Raw genomic sequence first — 21,223 nt, 5'->3', positions numbered from 1 at the left:
GCTCAGCAGAGGATGTGATTTCTTTTGCCTGAGGGAGTCAGAAAAGTTTTTTCCAGCTGTGCTAGACGAAGGGTTTTCCTAGATCTAAAGTGGAAAGAACATCATTCTCAGGACAGAAAGCAGTAAGTACAAAATTTGCAAGGTATGAAAATTGATGGTCCACGTGGGGACTTTCACATAGCTGGGTATAGGCAGGCTGTAGAGACTGTGTACTAGGGAAGTGGTTGGAAAGGAAGGCTTTTGGGTCCAAATGTTGAACATGCAAAATGCTTTGCAAGGGAGAAGCCAGGTGGGGCAGCAAGGAGGAAGGGGACACAGTAGGATCTGTGGCTGCAGATTGCATTGTGGACTGGAGAGGGAGGTGCTGGGGTCAGGGAGGCGGGCTGGGAGGAATCCCAGGTGTCCAGATGGGAGAGGAGGAGGTTCTCAAGACTGTGGCAGTAGGGTTGGAGAAAAAGTGATGATTCGGGGACTTAGGAAGCAGAGTCTAGTGGTCTTGGTGAGAGAAGAGCTGAAAGGACAGAAGACTATATTGTTTCCATTTTGAACAAGCAGGTTGTCGTGATGCTGTTAACTGCAGGTAGGCTATAGGGGAGCAGCAGTGTTGTGGTCAAATAGTGAATTCCGTTTTGCACATGTTGTGTGTGAGCCCCTGAAGGGCCTCCGTGGACCCCCAGTGGGCAGTGAGGATGATGTGAACCTGTTGTGTCAGACGCAGCCCATACTATGTTGCATTCCGGTGGTTTGATATATGAGTCTCTGTTTAGATTATGGGTGTTCCCGGGGTAGGAGCTGGGCTGTATTTTCCCTTTCTCTCTAGAGATATGTTGTAGGGCAGTGTCTTTCAAACTTTTTTTGACTTCAACCACAGTGAGAAATACATTTTACATCATGCACAAACATCCATCTAAAATATATCTAAAATTTTCTTAGAAAACATTTACCCATAGCAACTGCAGTGCCCTCTACTCTCTCCTTCCCCCCCATCTCTCCTCCCCTCTCCCCTTCTTATCTCTCCTAATTTCTTCTTTTCATTTTCTATTCTAATTTTATTTTAAAAAGTTACTCCTTCCTATATTCACTTCAGGACAAGTAGTCTGCTGTCAGCTGTGTGTTAACCACTGACGCGGAGCACAGAGTGTAGTAAAGATCCTGGAATCTGTAGTCAGGCAGACTCAGGTTTGAACTTTACTCTGTCACTGAATAGCTGTATGGCCCTAGGCAAGTCATTTAACCTCTCTGAGCCTCAGTTTTCTCACTTGTAAAATGGAGACAAATGTTTCAGCCATAGTGAAGAGCAAATAAGAAAGTAAATGTATATTAAACAAACCTAGTTGTATTAGTTTGTCTTGCTGCTGTAGCAAATTATCACAAAATTAGTGGCTCAAAACAACACAGATTTTTAAATCTTACAGTTCTGGAAGTCAGAAGTCCACAATGAGTCTTACTGGGCTAAAATCAAAGTACAGTAGGGCTGTGTTCCTTCTGGGGGCTCTGTGGGAGGATGTGCTTCCTTACTTTTTCTAGTTCCTGGAGGCTGCCTGCATTCCTGGGCTCATGGCCTCTTCTTCTATCTTCAATGCCAGCAGCACAGCATTTTCAGTGCCTCCTAGACTAACCTTCTGCCTCCTTCTTCCACATTTAACGGACCTTGTGGTCTCCCTCTTGCAAGAACACCAGAATCACAACTAGCTGCTGGACAATCATCGACGGGAAGACACCGGAACTCACCAAAAAAGATGCCCCACATCCAAAGACAAAGGAGAAGCCACAATGAGATGGTAGTAGGGGCTCAATCACAATAAAACCAAATCCCGTAACTGCTGGGTGGGTGACTCACAAACTGGAGAACACTTATACCACAGAAGTCCACCCACTGGAGGGAAGGTTCTGAGCCCAACCTCAGGCTTCCCAACCTGGCGTCCTGGTGACGGGAGGAGGAATTCCTAGAGAATCAGACTTTGAAGGCTAGTGGGAATGGATTGCAGGACTTGGAGAGGACTGGGGGAAACAGAGACTCCACTCTTGGAGGGCACACACAAAGCAGTGTGCGCAGCAGGACCCAGGGGAAGGAGCAGTGACCCCATAGGAAACTGAAGCAGACCTACCTGCTAGTGTTGGAGGGTCTCCTGCAGAGGCGGGGGGTGGCTGTATCTCACTGTGAGGACAAGGACACTGGCAGCAGAAGTTCTGGGAAGTACTTCTTGGTGTGAGCCCCCCCAGAGTCCGCCATTAGTCCCACCCAAGAGCCCGGGTAGGCTCCAGTGTTGGGTCGCCTCAGGCCAAACAACCAACAGGGAGGGAACCCAGCCCCACCCATCAGTAGACAAGCGGATTAAAGTTTTACTGAGTTCTGCCCACCAGATCGCCACATATACACTGATATGAATAAAATAGATAACTAATAAGAACCTGCTGTATAAAAAAAAATAAATGAAAATAAAAAACAAAGGACCTGTGTACATTGGTCTCACCCAGATAATCTGGGACAATCTTTTTATCTTAAGGTTGGCTGAATAGCAAACTTAATTCCATCTGCAACCTTAATTATCCCTTGCCATTAAACATACTGTATTCACAAGCTCTGGGTATTAGGATGTGGGCATCTTTAGGGCCACTATTCTGACCACCACAACAGTAGAGGGAGTAGAACCTCATGGGTGTCCAATAAAGAGCTGATACATTGAAGTTCCCTTTTAACTCTGTCTGTGAAATTAAAAAATATGTATAATATGAAACAATGCAACACACACACACAAAATCTGACCTTTAAATACAGATTCAACTTTGAGCCAGATGCCCATTTAACCTTTGGGAAATTGATGTTTGACGCTAAGCACAGGACTTGGCATTTGACTGTCTCATAGTTTTGAACACAGGTATCAGCATCAAAAAATCTTCTTTAAATGCTTTGCTTCAGTTGAGAATTTGGTGAGCATGCTTCGTTGCCAATACTCAAATCAACGATGAAAATATTGAGCAGGCCAGGCCTCACGTCGAAGACTTGAAGAGTTCTCCTGGAGGCTTTTCTGGGCCCTGAAACTGATCATTCATCAGTCCTTTATCTGACCTGAGATAGAAGGAGGGGGGGAAGAGAGAAAGACAAGAGGAGAGAGAGAATGACTAAGAACAAGCTGCACTTCTGAGAATATGACACAAAGCAGATGTTTTTTCTGGGGATTGGTGTCTTGGAAAAAAAAATGGAGTTATAATAAGGCCACTTTTTAATAAATATTTGCTATTATTATTATTCTACCTATTTTCAGCATTTCTCATAGACTAAACCTGGAGCTACATATAAGACTCTTGCTGTTTCGTGCTGGAAAATTCGCCTCCCCTGCCAATGAGATTAAAGAGCTAAATCCCTGGCTACTCAGGCAGCTTGTGAGTCTGCAGTCAGGGCAGTGCCTAGTTCCCTGGCACCTTGACTGCAAGAGATTTGGAAGAAGGGTCAACAACAGTACCAAAGGATCTGGGAGCTCAGGTCGCATCTTCAACAGAAGCACAGAGGAGGTTGACATAGGGTCAGAGTTAGGGATCATGAGGGTGAGTTTACAGCAGGTCTGCCTCCTCTGAGCTGGGGGAGGGGGAGGTGGTGATAAAGGGGGACAAAGCACCACAGCCAAATAAGAGGACGTGAAGGATGTCTCCACTCATTTTAATGTTTGGCCCACATGGCCTCAAACATGGGGGCTTTGGGGACTGTCCAAAGGATGAGTTGACTTTTTCATACTCCATAGTCTTTCCATGCTCATGAAGAGTTCCGGCTTTCTGTTTTCCAGATGTTTTGCCTCTAGATGCCTGACTGAGTCATGTGGTTACCCACTGACATCATATTGATTCAAGGTAAGGCTGTTCCGGAGTATAAGGTTGGTTGTTCTTCTGAAACCACGAGCAGGGGCCTGGCTGAGGGCACTTCTGTAACCCAGTGCCTAATGCAGAGCAGACCCTCAGTAAATTTTAGTTGAATTTACGAGAGAATAGATTCAAATTGCTTCTCAATAGAATTTTGTATCCATTTTCTTGACACCTGGTCATTATGCAAATAATTTTGGAATGAACTCTGCCTTTTGTTGTCATAATAAGATTTCATAGTGGGAAGAGAACAAACTTGGAATTAGGCCCATGATCAAATCTCCATCTGGGCATTTACTTATATTTTTGTGTTTTGAGACAATGATTTAAATGATCTGTCTTACTTTACTCATCTGTAAAATGGAGTTAATAGTATTTCCCACCTTACAGAATTACTGGGAGAAGTACATAAGACTTTTTCTACCCCACCTGAGTCAGGATGTTTTTGGCTGCAGGTTACAGACACTCAGTGAACATTGACCTGATTTATGAAGATGTTCATTGTTATCTTACAAAGCAACTTATAGGTTGGCAGTTCCACGGTCTTTCGATAGTTCAGCAATTTCAGTTGGGATGCAGACTCTCTATATCTTTGTGTTCTGCCATCTTGCATTGCCTCTTCTTCAGTTTATACTTTATGGCCACAAGACGGGTGCTCCAACTCCAGGGCACCATGTGCTCACAGCGTTTCCCCAAGAACAGTGGCATCAAAAAGCTTTCTTCTCAGAGATCTGTCTTTTTATCCTACAAGTGAAGGCCTCCCATGATGGACTTCCCCTTATGAATCATTGGCCAGAACTACACCCACCCCAAGACCAATCTCTGGCAAAGAGAGATGGATTTTCCACTGCCTTAGAATGATCATGATTCACACCCTGGATGGTGGGTGGAGGTGCTTGCTTTCTTCTCTGTGATCCGGGCGTCTCTGCCCCCAAGCAGGAGGAGGGAGAGGACCGTCTGCTGGGTTGACCACGAGCGGCGTCCACCGTGCCTCCTGCGCACGCTCCCTTCCCTGCCTGCCTTCTCCCCACATGCCTCATCTGCAACCTGTGCCTCTGATCTTTGTTTCCTTCCAGAGGTCAGACTCCCCAGTACACTGGTAGTTCTAAAGGGTTAAGAAGGAGCCCCCTACAACATGTTTTCTTTGCATCTTCTGTCTTCCCCCATACAGCATGAAGTCTTGAAGAGTAAAGATTGTATCATATTCCTTTTTGTCTCTAGCGTCCAGCACAAATCCTGTTTGATGGTTTCTGTTCACAATAGGTGTGTTAAATGAAATAAGTGCCTGAAACCTGAAATTTAATGAGAAAATCATGCAGATTGGGGTAGGAATTCAATAAAAAACCTGTGTTCAATAAAAAACACAGGTTCAATAAAGAACCTGTGAGTACAGAGTAGAAGAGTGAGTGACCAAAATGCCTGATAGGTGGAAAATCAGATATTACTGCCTAACTTGCTGTTGATTTGCAAAGTAACCTCCTGTGTGTCTAGAGGCAGCATCTTCCAGGGAAGGGAGGAAGAGCTGATAAATGGTGTGAATCAGCTGGGTCTAGCACAAACATAGCTGTGTGCAAGTGTGTGAACGTGTACTGAGTCAAATGGGACTCTTCAGTGGTCTGTAACCTTCAACTCCAGTCTTGTGTACTGGCCTTTTGTCCACCTTCACCTTGGGCCCTTACCTTTTTTGTGTATTACCCTCCTCTCCCACCCAGCGTACCCACAGACAAGGTTAGTGTCACACTCATGTCTGTATTTCCTGTACTAAGAGTGCTGGGCCATTGCACAGGAGAGCTCAGTAAATACTTGTGACACTGAATTGGATTTCCTCAGGAGAGGAGGAAAACACAAGTGGCCTCCAGCCGACACTAAGGCTTGCCTGCATGGGGAATCTTTAGCCAGCTTTTGGAGAGGTCATCTAGCATTGCCTGAAACTTCAATTCTTATTATGTGGTTCTTCTTCTTTTTGTTTTGTTCTGTCTTTTCTATCCTCTACACCACTGATTCCTTAAGCACCCCGGCATGTATGGAGCCATAGGCAATGATTATTGCCCAGGATTGGGGAATCCTTTGAAAAGGTTTTTCTCTTTTTTCTCATAGAATGCAGTAGTTAAGGCTGACACTCTCATTAAGCCTATTTCCTCACTCTCTGAATTGCTATATGCTACATGCTCCTGAGGATGAACTGTCAAAACCACATTCAAAACCCATTCAAAGCCACACACTGTACATTCAGTCCAATTCATTAGATTCCCTCCAACTTGGGACTCTCATGTGCCTGCACACAGGGAATTAACACCAATTTTCCCAAGAATGAGGAAGGTGGGAATGAGGGGATGACATATTTATTTGATTTATAATGTGGCTGTCTTATAAATTGCATAAATCTTTGGTATTTGTGGATGGAATATCTCAAGGCTGACATTATTCTAGGTGTACAGGAAGTAGATGTCTAACTAATGGACCTCACAGAGATCAAGATAGAGGTGAGAAGCGTAGGCAAGTGGGAAGAGGTCAAACATGGGACAGCAAACTTTTCATCCACTCCCTCTACCATCCCCCCCAGGTTTTTCCACGTGCCAAGGATGGTTACGTCTGAGGGCATCACTAAGGCAAGAGTGCATGGAATGCATGGTTCGTATGAGCACCTGATGAGATTGGAAACAATTAGACGGAAATGCAAGAAATGATTATTAGACCTTCTATTACTTGGAGCCTAGTGCTATTTATACGTTTCTAAAATCCAGTGAAGATCATTAATTCTGATAATTCTAATATTGATCTCACATTCATTGTTATAGCTTTCTGAATATGTCTGGTGCTGAGAGGATGGATTGGTGCATTGGGTATATTTGCTTGAGACGGACAAAATGTGAACCACGTGGAAGAGAATGCTGTTGTGAAATACACATCTGGATTCTGAAAACCTGACTCTTTCCCTAATGAACTGACCTTGGCCAATGTATTTAGTCTCTGAGACTCAGCTTCTTTCATGTGATAAACTAGGGAATTGCCACGTATATCTTACTCAGCATTCGTGTGAGGGTCAAATGAGGTTACACATGTAAACAGCATGAAACAGTGCCTGGTATCTGGTAGAAGCTCAGTACATGTTAGTTCTCTTCATTGTATGTAGTAAGCTTTTAAAGTGCTAACACAGTGTAATAGGGTGTTTTAATGGGACTCTTTCTGTCTTTATTTTGGCTGATACCCAAGGCATTAGGTACCAAAACCCCCCATATAACAAAGCAAGATGCTCTATTGTTGAAGAAGACTTGCAAAGGAAATTAAAGTCCATAAGCCCCTTATCCATGTTGGGGGATGTGGCTGAGATAGGAATGCTCACCAGTATCTCCTGTGCTTTCCTTCATTTCCTGGCCTCCTTGCAGGTAGGCGGGGCCACAGGACTGTTCCGGTCAATAGGCTGTGCAGGGATGGGACACTTGTCACTTTCAGGCCCAATCGTAGAAGAGTGGGTGTGGCCTCTACATGCACTCTCTTCCCTAGTCTTGGTGTTGTGGCTAAGCCACAAAACTGAAATTGCCTGGAATCCTGGGTCACCTGATGAGCAACAGCCCTCACAAGACATCCCGATTCTTAGCAGCCTTCTCCTGAGAGTGGAATAAAGTTTTGCTAAGCTACTGACATTTGGGGGTTAATTTGTTATTGCAGCCTAATTAATCTGTCTATGTAAGGAGAAGCTGGAAAGTCAAGAGAAGACTTCTTTGAGGAAGTTGTCAAAATGTTGTAGTGTGTTCTTTCCCTTGTCCTGATGGGAAAGGGAGGTGGGTACGTCCCTTTCACTTCTACCTGGTGAGAGGGACTTCAGAGGGAACGTGCGGAGGGCTGGACCTTTTCCTCTGGGGACCACAAAGAGGCACAGCGACTGTAGGATCCAGATTTGGGAGTCTGAAGGTGAGATCCTGTGGCCAGTGGGAGAGCTGGTTGCTTTGGGAGCAGGCTATGCTTCCAGAGCTTGTGAGACAAGGATGGATGAGATGAATTAAGAGCCAAGTGAAGGAGAGCTGGCCTAGGGGGACTTTGCTCAAGCTGACTCCTTGTAGGGGCATTAGGGCCTAACAGGGTCAGGCTGTGTCTGGGAAGGCTGCAGGGGCAGGGCTGAGGAGGGAACCCCAGGCAGCCAGTTGGAGGAGAGGACACCAACCATCGGGCTCTGAAATACCCCTGCAAAAGGGCCCCGAGAGGAAGAATCAGCCTTGACCCTCTGCTGCAGCTGGAGGTCATCCTTTCCTGCCTGTGAATTCTCCTCCCTTCTGCCCCTGGAGGAAGCAGAGATGTCTTTTTGAGTTGAGGAAAGGGCCAGATGCTCTAGGTGGGGAAATGGAGAAGGTGGCCTTGACCCTCTTCCTGGATGAAGAAGCAGCTTTGCTATTAAGTATCGATGAGAGTTTGACTCTTGCTTGAGACCGAATAGTTATATTATGAAAAAAGATTGGGAGTCTAAAAGTAGAGAATTTTTTAAATAGATAAGAATGACAGAAAAAATAGAGAAAACATTTTTAATATAAAGAAGAATTAGTCCCACAGAGCAGATTTGAAAGAGCAGAGTGGAGAAAAATGTGTGATTAAAAAAAAAATTTTTCTTTTGCTGCACTTCCTCTTTCAAAGATATGGTTTCACAAGCATCACATATGATACTATTGATTACATTAAAAGCAAAACACCCAAAACAGAGCAGTAATCTGAAATATGTAATAGGAGAGAGGTCTTTTCTTGAGCAATGTCACAGAGTATGACAGTGAATAAGGTATCATTCTTCTAATTATAGAACATAATCTCCTAATATGGGATAGGCTACCAAGAGCCAAAGGTTCATGAGCCTTCTGTATAGTGTCTTAAACACTTAAAACAGTGTCTTTAAAAAAAATCAATTAATTGTAATGCAAAATTGCTTGATAGTTAGAGCTCAGAGAAAAATTTAACATTGATTTTCCTAAATGCCCTTTATTCTCTGCAGTGATGAAAACAGCAAGACTAGAGATTATACTCTACAAACATGGTCCATGAAGAAACAGGTACTACAATTCTTGCCTTTTTAAAATGGTGTGTTTTATCCTCCTCCAAAATGTTTTCCATTATCTACTGTTCCCCTGTAAGAGCAGCAAATAGTGTGGTGATAAGCTCAGTAATTATGGACACTGTAGGTTCTGGAAGATTTTTGTAGCTGGCGTCAATGGGCAGCATTATTATCTGAGGCCATCACACTGGGTTAAGTGTCCTTCAGGATGAATCTTCAGAGGATCTCAGTGTGTCTTCCATGTCATCAGTAGAGCCTAGTGGGGGTAGTGTTGGATAGTGGGTAAATGAAGGGCTTTGAAGATGGCAACCCCCAGACCAGCCCAAACTGTTCTCCCTGAATGAATGTGCAATTTTGGGCAAGTCACTTCACTTACTTAAGGCTCAAGTTTCTTCTTCAATAATATGGTTATTACCTACTGAGGGTTACTCTGAAGGTTAAATGTAATAACACACGTAAAGCGCTAATACAGTGCCAGGAAAATAGGGTGAAAAAGACTAATAAAGTAAAGAGAATTATTTCAGGCTGATTATACAATGACATTAACTAGAATGATAAAAGAATGGATGATGCTAAAAGGATAAACCCATAATGATGAAATGAGAATTGGATAACTGTGAAAGGAGACAATGACAAACAGTGTAAAATTTATACAATTATAACAAAATGTGCATACGTCACAGTCCAAAGATACACAGTTTTCCTCTTTCAAATTATTTTATAACTATGAGAGACCTGAAATTTCCTTTTAAAATTCAGGAAAGAATTAATTATTTAACCTATTTAGGACTATTCCTTCTACATTGATGTACGGAAAGCGCTTCATACATTAGAAGAATCAACACAGTTTGCTTCTGTCTTGTTTTGTGGTTGGAGTCTGCTTCGCTCACATCAGAGGATTCTCAAAGGCTTTGCCGATAGTCCCTTTCAAATGTGTTATTGGCTCTCAAGCTGTAGTTGAATTACCTTAAAAAGGTGGGCGCGTGCTTCTCTGAACTGAACTCGTTGCTCCCTAGGGCCTTCTGTTTCTACAAACATAGATACATTTTTAATCTCTCTCACCTGCATACAAAGATGGCAGGGGATTGCTCCTTGCCAAGGGACTGGGCGTTTTAACCCAATGGAAAGATCGAAAATTCCTAGGAATAGCCAAACTGCTGCTTTTCCCTCCTGAGCCCAAGGATCTTGGCTTCACATCTGTGGCCGTTACTTGCAGAATTGGACACTGTCTGCAGCTTCGAACTTGCTGCCCTTTGGCCTGAGGCTCAGAGCTCTGAACGTCCCCAGAGGCAGTGGTATGTGTGGGGAGGGACTGGACCCTTTGGTTTTTCCCAGGCATCTGCTGGAGGAGATTCAAGGTGGAGGGAAGAGTGGAAACAGAAATTCCCAGTAACACAGCGTGCTCATCTCCATTTATGCCCAAGTACTGTGCATCTAGGTGCTCTCTGGCTTACAGATTATTTAGACCCTTACTTTATTTTGCCCTTCCCTAAATGGGGTGCCATCTGACCCTCCCCTATGGGTGTTGTTTCTTTGACAGTGACAGTGACAGATAATAAACATAAACCATCCATTTCCTCCTGCCAGCAGCTCTCTAATGCTCAGAAAGGCATATGTGTGGCCATAATACATGGTGGCACCCTCTCTTCTCTCATTTATCTGCTTCAGCCCTTATTCTACTGCCCTATGTTTACCTTCATCACTAGTAACCTCCCAGAGGTCACAAACAGGACTCATCTCTTTTTCTTTTGTTCTCCTCCCATTATAAAAAGAACACGTCAATTTTTGACTATCTGGAAAATTTGAAAACAAGTAATTAAAACACTATTCTGAACCCCACCATTGAGAGATACTAGGTATTTATGTTGTTTTGTATTTCCATCTTGGTTTGACCTTGTGCATGTATACAATTGAAATCACACTACATATTAAGTTTTATGTCTTGTTTTATTTCACTTAACCTTATATTATGAGCATTTCCTTAGACCAATAAGCATATTTCTCATAACTTGAGTGGCCAATACTATTCCACTGTACAGGTATTTCTGATTTATTTAACCTTTCCCTTGTTGTATGTAATTTTTCACTGTCATAGACAATGCCACAGTGAGCATCTTTCCCATAAATCTTTGCTGTTCCCACAGAGGATGGGCTACACAGTGCTAAACACTTTCCAGAGAACTTGTATGCATTTACAGTCCCTTCAGCCATGTCTCAGAGTTCCATTTCCGCCAAACTCCCTCCATTGCCATGAAGTATCATATATTACTGCCTATTTTAGAAAAAGGAAATAACACTCCACTGTTATTTCCATATACATTTCTTGGATAATAAATATAATCTGTACAGCCTGCTTGACTTATTTGGGGTACAAATGTGATTACATTGCTCCAATTACCCCCAAAGGATGATTTCAGCATTTATAGCCAATATGAGCAGGGAGTTCAATATGCCTTCTTGAGGCCTCCCAGCAACATCCCCAGCCCTGCCTCATCTGAGAATCCACAGGGAAGAATTCGTCTGACTTCTGAATGCCTGGGAATAAGGTAACTGGAGAGTCTGATCAGTACCTTCTGTCAGAGGCTGCAGAGGGGGTGGCTGTTGAAGGCTTGCCCTGAGCAATTCAGGCCCTTGTTCACATGCCCCACACATACTCACTCACTGTGTTCAAGCTCAGCCATGGTGTCCGGTTGGCTGGCTTGGGGGTGAGAGTCATGCTTATAGCACTGTCCCATGCTACCCCAGATCTAGACTGTGAACTTCAGGGACCCTACAGTGCCTGAGCCATTAGATACCTCCCACCTTTTGGTGAGGTCCTTTTGGTGCCCTGAGCAACCTTTCTCTCTGCAGACTTTAAGGGCCAGGAACACCTGGTCCAGTCAAGGTGCTAGTTTAGAATCTGGGAGCTGGGGAGTGGGGGCCAAAACTGTGATCTCAGAAGGCTCTTGGGCTGTTCATGAAACGGATCCATTCCTTCCAAGATATCTGTTCTACCAGGTGGAGGGAGCTTCTCCTAAAACCTGGGTGTGAGAGTATCCTCTGTGGGTTTACTGCCTGACTTTGAATCCTGGCTTTACCATTTCTGAGCTGGGTAATCTTGTGCAATTTGCTTAATCTCTTTAAGACTCAAATTCCTCATTTGTGAAAGGGTTTATTTAAGTACCTTCCTCTTAGGATCCCTGTGAGGATTAAATGAGATAATCCGTGTTAAGTGTATAATGTCCCTGGCACAAAGACACACAACGTAAGTTAGCTACAAAATTATTGTGCTATATAAAACTCAAAAGGTCCTACTGCACCCAAATGAAAGTTTTGCTACCAGGGGACTTCTTCTTCATTATGTGGAGAAACTGCTGGAAACTTATTTCTTGTTTAAAAAATCTGTCTTAAATTCACTGATTAGTAAAGTTAAACATCAACCCCCCACCAGCCCCAGTGTAGCTATATTTATTTGCTCTTTGGTGAATTGTCAGCTAAAGTGTTTCCTGTTTTCTGCTTTCTTTTTATTTTTTAGTTAAACTTTTTATTTTGAGATAACTGTCTATGCAGTAATAAGAAATAAGACAGAGAGATTCCATGTAACCCTTGTTTCAGTTTCTTGAACATCTGTGCGTGTGTGTGTGTGTGTGTATTTATTTATTTTTCCAGCTTGTTTCTCTCTGTTTTTCAGATTATATCATTTCTATTGTTCTATCTTCAAGGTCACTAATTCTTTCTTCTGTCCTCTACATTCTGATGTTGAGTCCATTCACTGATTCTTATTTAGGTTTTCTATTTTCTTATTCTAAAATTTCCATTTGGTTCTTCTTTATATCTTCTGTTTCTTTGCTGAGATTTTCTGTTTCTTTGCTAAGTCTTTCTATGTTTTCATTTGTTTCAAATGTGTTCTTAATTGTTCATTGAAGCATTATATGATGGCTGATTTAAAACCTTTGTCAGATAATTCTAACATCTCTGTGTGGGTATCTATTTTTTCGCCATTCTAGCTGAGGTTTTCTTAGTTCTTTGTGTGATGAGTGCTTTTTTTTTTTTTTTTTTTTTTTGTGGTACGCGGGCCTCTCACTGTTGTGGCCTCTCCCACCGCGGAGCACAGGCTCCGGACGCGCAGGCTCAGCGGCCATGGCTCACGGGCCCAGCCGCTCGGCGGCATGTGGGATCCTCCCGGACCGGGGCACGAACCCGCGTCCCCTGCATCGGCAGGCGGGCTCTCAACCACTGCGCCACCAGGGAAGCCCGATGAGTGCTTTTTGATCAAAACCATTTGGGGTATTATGTTACGGACTCTGGGTCTTAGTTAGACCTTCTTTTTTAGCTGGCATTTGTAGCATCACTCAAGGGAGCCCACCCTCGTTACTGCCAGGGAGGGGTGGGAATACCATGTCCCCTGTACACTCTGTTGACCTCCAAGGGTGGTGAAGCTCCTCCTTACTGCTGGGTGAGGGTAAGAGATTGGCTCACCACAAGGTCTTTATCCCACCCTTGCCTGCGAGGGCAGAGATACCTTGTCACTGATCCCACATAGCCTCCATGGTTGGGGGCAGGGTGGCCTCATTCACACTGGGTGGTGGTGAAAGTCCTGACTCAATGCCAGGCGTCTTCAGAGCCCCAGCATGGTGCCTTGTTACTGCTGGTAGGTTACTTACTTGGTGCTGTTATATTGCAGCCTTCCCACATGGTCTCCATAACATGGGGGTGGGGCACCACATTACTGCCTCTTACATGCCTGTTACTGCAGGCAACTCTGCTGCTGTCCTGCTCTCTACTCTGCCTTTTCTGCCATCACCCTGGTGGAAGAGTTCAGAGACCTTCTTACAGACCAATGAAGATGGATGTCTAAGCTCCCCACCTGGCCTTTGCTGGCATGGGTGGGGTGGGCCACAGTTTCATCTGTGATGTTTAGCTGGAGGAGAGCATTATGGTCTAAAAGTTCTCTGTCTTGCTAGGCTGCTCCTTGCTAGGCTTTACTTAGGGAGAGAAGACTTTTGGGGGATCTTTTTTGGGGTCTGCATCCATTGGCCTTTCCAGGTTGCCAGCTCCTGAAGCTCCAAGTCTGGGGTATGTATATGGGGCAAAAAGAAAACCCAGGGAGCTCACCACTGTGTCATTTCTCAGGTCCAAGGTTCCTAGCTGGTCTGCCTTCTTCCCTCCTCCTTTCAGAGTCTTCTGGTTTGTCTTACTTGTAAGTTCAGGTGTTTTAGCTGTACTTAGTGGGAGGATTAGGGAAATGTATGTTCCCCAGAAGTGAAAGTTGCTCTCTGCTTCCTTTTCAAAAATAAAGTTTTATTGCTTTCCTTATAAACTTGTCAGAAATCGAGTATTAAGGGTATCAACCTTCTGAATGTCAGAACTGTAAAACATATCTTTTCCTATATGTGATTATTTGTATGCTTGTTCAAGACCTGTGCTACATTCACTTAAAAAAATCTTATTGATGTTAGCGGTGATGGTGATGATGAATCAGAAAGTGTTGGCTGAAATCAAGTGCTTAGATCTTTAGCCAAGTTGAGTTCTGTAGGTGGTCTCCTGTTGCCCTAGATAATTTTGAATTAGCTCCAGGGGAGTGAAGTCTCGGTAGCAGATTCAAGGTTTGGCATGTCTCTGTCCTCCAGGAGGAATTGAGACTTTCAGGGGACTGATCAGGAGGCTGCTGGAAACAGGAGCAATTTGGCCTACAGCTGGGCTGAAGAAGTTCCTATCAACAATCCATGCTGGCTCTGCCAAAGGATCTTGATGACACCTTAGTGCCTTTACAGTCAGAGCGGCAGTGAACAGCTTGTTCCCTTGGCAAAATGCTGGAGATCTGCCCTTTATAACTCCAATGCTGCAAAATTGAGACTCCTGGGCTCAGTGACTTTGGGGACATTATTTATATGACACTTCCACGTACCTCCTGGGGGCTCTCTGGTCCCTTCAATCAGGGGAGACCCTCAGGAAAATTGTGACCCTTGGGATGATGGTTTTGGGTGATTCTAACTCCATTTTTGCCCTTCACTCATCTATTCATTCATTGAATCATCTATTCCATTGTTTATCTGCTTATTAGAGAACTACCTTATTTTCAGGAGGCATCAGGGAAACAAATGAAAAACATCCTTTTTGCTGATAGGATGATCATAAGTAGGGAAGCCAGTGACCATTACATTTACAGCCATGATGGAAAGAAGTACAAGGTCGTCCCAGAGTGCAGAGCAGGCTAAGGATAGACTGTCAGAAAGGGCTTCTTGAAGGAGATGACACGTGGGGTGAATCTTGTTGGGGAAAAGGAGTTAGCCAAGTGAAGAGGGAGCAGGCGTGCAAGGTTGACCACTGCAACAGAGGGATGTGGTTCCAGGATGGTGGGACCACAGAGTGGGAAATGCCAGGTGTGTGAGAGGTGAGCCTGAGAGGCAGGAGGGGGTTTGGTGCCGCAGGGCTTTATTGTCAGGCTACCGAGCCTAGATTTCAGCCCAAAGACAGTGTATAACCATGAGGGGTTTTAATGCAGAATAGTAGCACAATATTCCAGAAAGCTCATTCTGACTATCATGTGGAAGAAGAATGGATTGGAGAAGGATGTGCCTTTGTCTTGAATATAATCACTGGCCACTTCAGTCTTGGAGGAAATCGGTATGTTCATTTGTACCAAAATATGAATGATTTTACATGATCCTAAGAACAGTATTTTTGTTGTTATTGTTGTAAATGAGGATTGGGAGAATCTGATTTTGTGGTGAACCCTCAAACCATACCATGTGGGTGAGCATACATTTGCTGAGGTTTGAGATCTGCTGGCCAGTCCTTCTCATAAACTGCAGGTAACTGAGAGCTGTTATCATCAGATGAATTCTTTTCCATCCATCTGTTTATGTAAATAACAAGAAGGGCCTTTCTTGTGAACTGTGAAGATTGTCCTGAATGAGAAAACAGCTGCTTTTCAGTGCTTTGGAAGAATGATTGGAACTGACGGAAAAAGGGGAAAATGAAGGCTACTTCCCATTCGTTTCCTTCCTTTGGATCAGAAACTATGAAAATGTAAATTGAACCTTGAAACACTCAAGCAGAAATGGGAAAACAAAGGACAAAGTCTGTTTGAGACATAGCTAGTGAATTTGGGGAGGCTGGGAGGTGGGGGAGAGACTCGCTGTCCCCAGGAAACAATATCGCTCGCATCAAAAGGAAGAAAAAATAAGTTCTCTGGTTTCCTACGTCCTGAGGCTGAATTTAATTAAAGCAAGAAAGGGCAGAGAGAAGTGATAAATAAAACAAAACCTAGATCTGTAGGAAACTGCCCTAGAGAAGTTAGAGGAGAGAGAGGCTGGTAATCATCATTACATGAGGGATGAGATATGTCAAGGGTGGAGGATGTCGTGTGGACAATATAATGAAGCACAATATGGGAGGAGATAGTACAATCCAAACACCTTTTATAATAGCAGAACTAAGATGCAGGGTGCATGCATGAGCACTGGTTCTTTTCAGTTTGACAAAACGGATCTTTGATGTCTCCCTCTTTATCAGCCTGGGGGATGAAAGCAGTGGTATCTGCAAGGTGATGCCCTTGGCTGAGGGCCACTTAAGTTTCATTGGAGACGTGAGAGCGGAAAACTGAGTGGTGGATAATTAGTATGGTAAGGATCGCATTTCAGATGATCTTGGGGAAAAGGTAATATACGCGAAAACATAACCAAAGGTAACGGGAATGCCTGGAGCAATTGAAAATCCAAGTTCTCAAATGCGGGATGGCAACCCCAGGTTTGCCACTTTTGGGCTGGGTGACTTTGCGCAAGTCACAACTTCGCTATTCATCAGTCAGTCAAGGAATGGGGCTATGGTGCAATACCTCATTTTAGCTCTTGTTAAAAGAATTAAATGAATTAATATGTGTAAGGCGCTTAATTCCTGGCACACAGAAAATGCAACATATAAAAAAATTTTAAAACTATTGTGATGACGACTGTCTGCCCACGTTATTGGGGTGTCTGGGGACCCAGTTTGAGACAGTACAAAAGCAAAAATGTCACTTGGAAGCTCTGAGCCAACTTGTGGAACAGTCTAGAATCAAGAGAGTGAGAAATCAATACTAGCATCCTGTGGGGAATGGGAAAGATCAGGATCATAAATGGGTGGCGGAGCCGTGAGTCAGGGGTGGGCCGGAGAAGGCATGGAATCGGAGCCAGTGTAGAGCAAGCTGAGGGCAGTCTGTAAGCAGGGATTTGTGTCACTTTGTTCATTGCTATAAGCCTAGGGCCTAGAGCAGTGCCTGATACCTAGCTGGCCCTCCCTAACTGTTTGTTGAGTAAATGATTGAAGTGTTGAAAGGGCAGTGGACATGTTGGCCTGGTATAAAGGAACAGAATTAGGATGGACAGATGTTACAGGGAAGCAACCTTAAAGGCCACAGTAACTCCCACGGCAAGGAGTCTGAGTTCTCTGGGGTGTCTAGAATTCGAAAATCCTGAATTTGAGTAAGGAAGGCTGAGGAACATCAATTAATGTCTTTCTCTCTGTCTTTCTCCCTCCCTCCTGCCTTTCCTCCTTCCTTTTGGATCTTTGTCTTTCATCTGCCAATCTACCCTGATATAAAGGAAATGGTTGCCTTCTAATTTTTCTCTCTTCTGTGGATGGAGCAAGGACACAATCAGGTGAGTTTAAGGAACAGTTAAGAGATTTCAGTTAGGTTTAAAGAAGAATTTCTTACCAGCAAGGAGTACTCAATCCTGAAATCTGTTACAGAGGCAAGTGGGGGAAAACCTTCTTGTCTAAAAGATCTCTGCCAGTAGCATAAATTCTCCATTCTCTAGAAAGCTCTGTGATCCTGCATGAAAGAGAATGAAGGAGGAAAACTCATGAGGGGTCTCTGCCCAGGAGGATGTGGAAGTGAAGATGACCTTAAAGATGACTCAAAGATTTGCAGGCTTGCAAAATGGAATTGGGTGATGGGAGGGAAGGGAATGAAGTCCAAAGACTAGGCCAAGGCAAATGGCAGCATTCTCTTTTCAGCAGATCAAAGAAGAGAGGGCATGAATCCTTGGTGTATTTATGGTTAGTTGCTAATTCTGGGTTTTTAGCCTGTTTGGGATATTGTGATAAGGATGTGTAGGATTGTGGTGGTGGTGGTGGTTGTCTTTGTTTAGGTGTGAGTATGTGGTATATGTATGTGGGTCTGTATGGGTGTGTGTGTGTGTGTGTGTGTGTGTGTGTGTTTGTGTGCGTGTATGAGAATGAAAAAGAGGTGTCTATATTTTCAAATGCTGCTAAAGTGCTTAGAGATCCTCATTGTGGGATTCCATGGAAACATGAGATTTTGTCTCAGAAACAAAGGGCAGGATCCTGAAGAAAAGGGCATGGAAACTCACTATTTAGTATCTTTTTGTAATCTACCTATTTTTGTGCATTTGTGAGGGCAAGTAAGCTAAAGGAATGATCAAAATATTCAGAAATATCTTAGTGGTTATTTTAATTAAAAAAGGAGGATATTGGTCATTCGGCTTTTGTTTTACACAGCTTTCACATAACACAGAGGTTATTTCTAAGCTTCTCTCTGATTTCTTACTTTACTTCAGCTTGTGTACCAACCAATTCTTGTTAAATATTTATGGACAAGATTAAAGACTTTATAAAACTTAGCAGCTGGCAGCTGTCCTCGCCTAAAGGATAAAGCAGAGAGTTTTCATTTTAATTGGATAACTATGTGACAGTAATATCTAAACCCTAAGGGAAATACAAGAATTAAAATATGTAAAGCAATTTTCAAAAGAGAATATTGCCTTTTACATTTTGTAGTTTTTATTTCTGTGTGTAGTTTGTGTGAAGGTGAAGTTACGGTGTTGTCTTTTATAGTTTCCTAAGGTTGAAGACATATTTCAGTGTTTCAAAATGTTTCCTAATAAGATTCAGGCAGTGAAAAGACAATTTTGGTCCTTGATGTGACACAAAATCACTCATCATACTCCACTTCCAAGAATCTTTAACACAGCTGTCTCATGACCAAGTTGTAAAATGAAAGAGTAAACTGAAAAGTTCTGGGGGCTGGAGGAATCCGTTAAACTGGCTGTCTGACATTGAATGTAACCAACAGCAGTTGAAAAAGTGTTTTTTCTTTTTTTCCCATTATTAAGCCAGCAATTGCCTGACGTTGAATAGACATACTCTTTGTATTGAGCTTCTGACATTGATCTCATACTGTTTGAGAGAGAGAAAGACATTAATTGATGTTCCTCAGCTGATCTTGGACAAGTCACTTCCCCTCTGTGGGTCTGATACTCAACCATAACATATGGGGCTTGGACAAAATATTTCCTGAGATATTTTTTTTTGTTTTTGAGGGCCTAAGCGTCTAAGTCAGGGCCAGCAAGCAAGGGACCATGAACCAAATCCTGTCTCCTGCCTGTTTTTTTATAACCCTGAAAATTAAGAATGACATTTAAAAATGGTTGGGGGAAAATCAATAGAAGATTAATATTTTGTGATACATAAAATTATATGAAATTCAAATTTCGGTGTCTATAAAGTTTTATTGCAACAGATCCAAGCTCATTCATTTACATTGTTTTGTCCACGGCTGTTTTCACACCACAATGGCACAGCTGAGTACTGTGACAGAAACCCTATGATCCTCAAAGCCTAACATATTCACTCTCTAATCTTTGCAGAAAAAGGTTTCCAACTTCTACCTAAATGATTCTCAATCATTTAAAAGAATCAGTCAAATCATCTTGTTTTGATTGTTTGAACAGTAATGTTCTTAATAGAACGGATTGCGTTTGGAAAAAGTTTTTATTAGATCTTTTCTCTGTGTTTAAAAGGGGGAAAATGTGGTTTTCTTCACACAAACCAGGTAACTTTTTGACATGAACCAATTTCTCTGGGTAATTTTTCCTCTCTCAGCTTCACGGGGGGAGTGTTAGCTGCATTCCTGTAGGAGTGGGGGAGGTGGGAGAATGTCACCTATGGACCAAAGGTTACAAGAGTCCACTCCTTTAAGGTCTCCCTTGTTTATAAGGTCTCAAACCCAAGCTCTGAGAAAAAAACTCTTGACTGGCTGAAGTGCAAATGAAACCAGACACTAGCAGACCTGGGGAAGTAACCTTTATTGATCCTTTGCTCTCTGCCAGCCTCAGTGTTAGGCGTTTGCATGCATAGCTTTTTAAAATTCTTTTTAATGACCTCATCTCCCAGGCGGGAGGGCCTGGGGCATGGAGAGTTTAGACAGCTGGTAAGTAGAGGGGTGTAGATTGAGCCTAGGTCTATCTGACTTCTAAGCTCAAGTTCTTACAAAATCAACTTCATATTTACAAAAACTCTCTCCCCAGTAAGGAAGTCACCCAAAGAAACCAAAAATAAGTCCGGAAGTCCTACATTTACATCATAGACAGGTCCAGGAACCTCTGTCAGTCTCTTTGGATGTGTCAAAACTCTCCCTAAATAGCTTCTAATCTCTGCTTTCAAGTGTCAGAGCTCTCCTTTATGAGACTTTGTTTTCCATGCTATGGCTTCTGTTGTTGGTAACCCACTGTTTTTAAGAGCTCCCAGGAGGCCTGACACTTTGCTGGCTGTTGGCAAGTGGCACCTCCTCTATCCAGTCTGCTAGGAACCTTCCTACACTGGCTGATTACATCTTCCTCTGAGCCCCCCATCTGTCTTTTCCTTCATGTCCAACATTCTGCCATGGAGGCCCATTGGACTGTAAGCTTCTTGAGGTCAGAGATTATTTCTTAGGTCTTTGTAACCATGCAGCACTGAGTGTGGTGCCTTGTGAGGGCAATGAACATTTGTGGTGAATAATTACATGGGAAAAAAAATTCCATTCTGGAAATTTACCTCATCACCTATATTCTGAGTGCCTACTCTATGCTGAAGCCAACAAGAACACACTGAATGAATGCAAGGCTGTTTGTTTATTTCATCAGAAAAGGGGCAAGTTTAAGCTGAGATATGACATCTAGGGATAGCATTTCTTTTGAATTGAGGTACAGCTGATGTACAATATTATATAAGTTACAGGTGTACAATATAGTGATTCACAATTTTTAAAGGTTATACTCCATTTATAGCTATTATAAAACATTGGCTATATTCCCAGTGTTGTACAATATATCCTTGTAGCTTATTTTATACCTAATAGTTTGTACCTCTTAATCTCCTACCCCCATGTGGGCCCACCCCCTTTCCCTTTCCCTAGGATGGCATTTTTTCTTCCTCTTTTTTTTTTTTTTTTTTTTTTGTGGTACGCGCGCCTCACACTGTTGTGGCCTCTCCGTTGCGGAGCACAGGCGCCAGACGCGCAGGCTCAGCGGCCATGGCTCACGGGCCCAGCCGCTCCGCGGCATGTGGGATCCTCCTGGACCGGGGCGC

This window comes from Physeter macrocephalus, chromosome 2, assembly GCF_002837175.3.
Source record: "Physeter macrocephalus isolate SW-GA chromosome 2, ASM283717v5, whole genome shotgun sequence".
In the NCBI taxonomy this organism is placed as follows: domain Eukaryota; kingdom Metazoa; phylum Chordata; class Mammalia; order Artiodactyla; family Physeteridae; genus Physeter; species Physeter macrocephalus.
Note: the sequence above shows the minus strand (reverse complement) of the source record.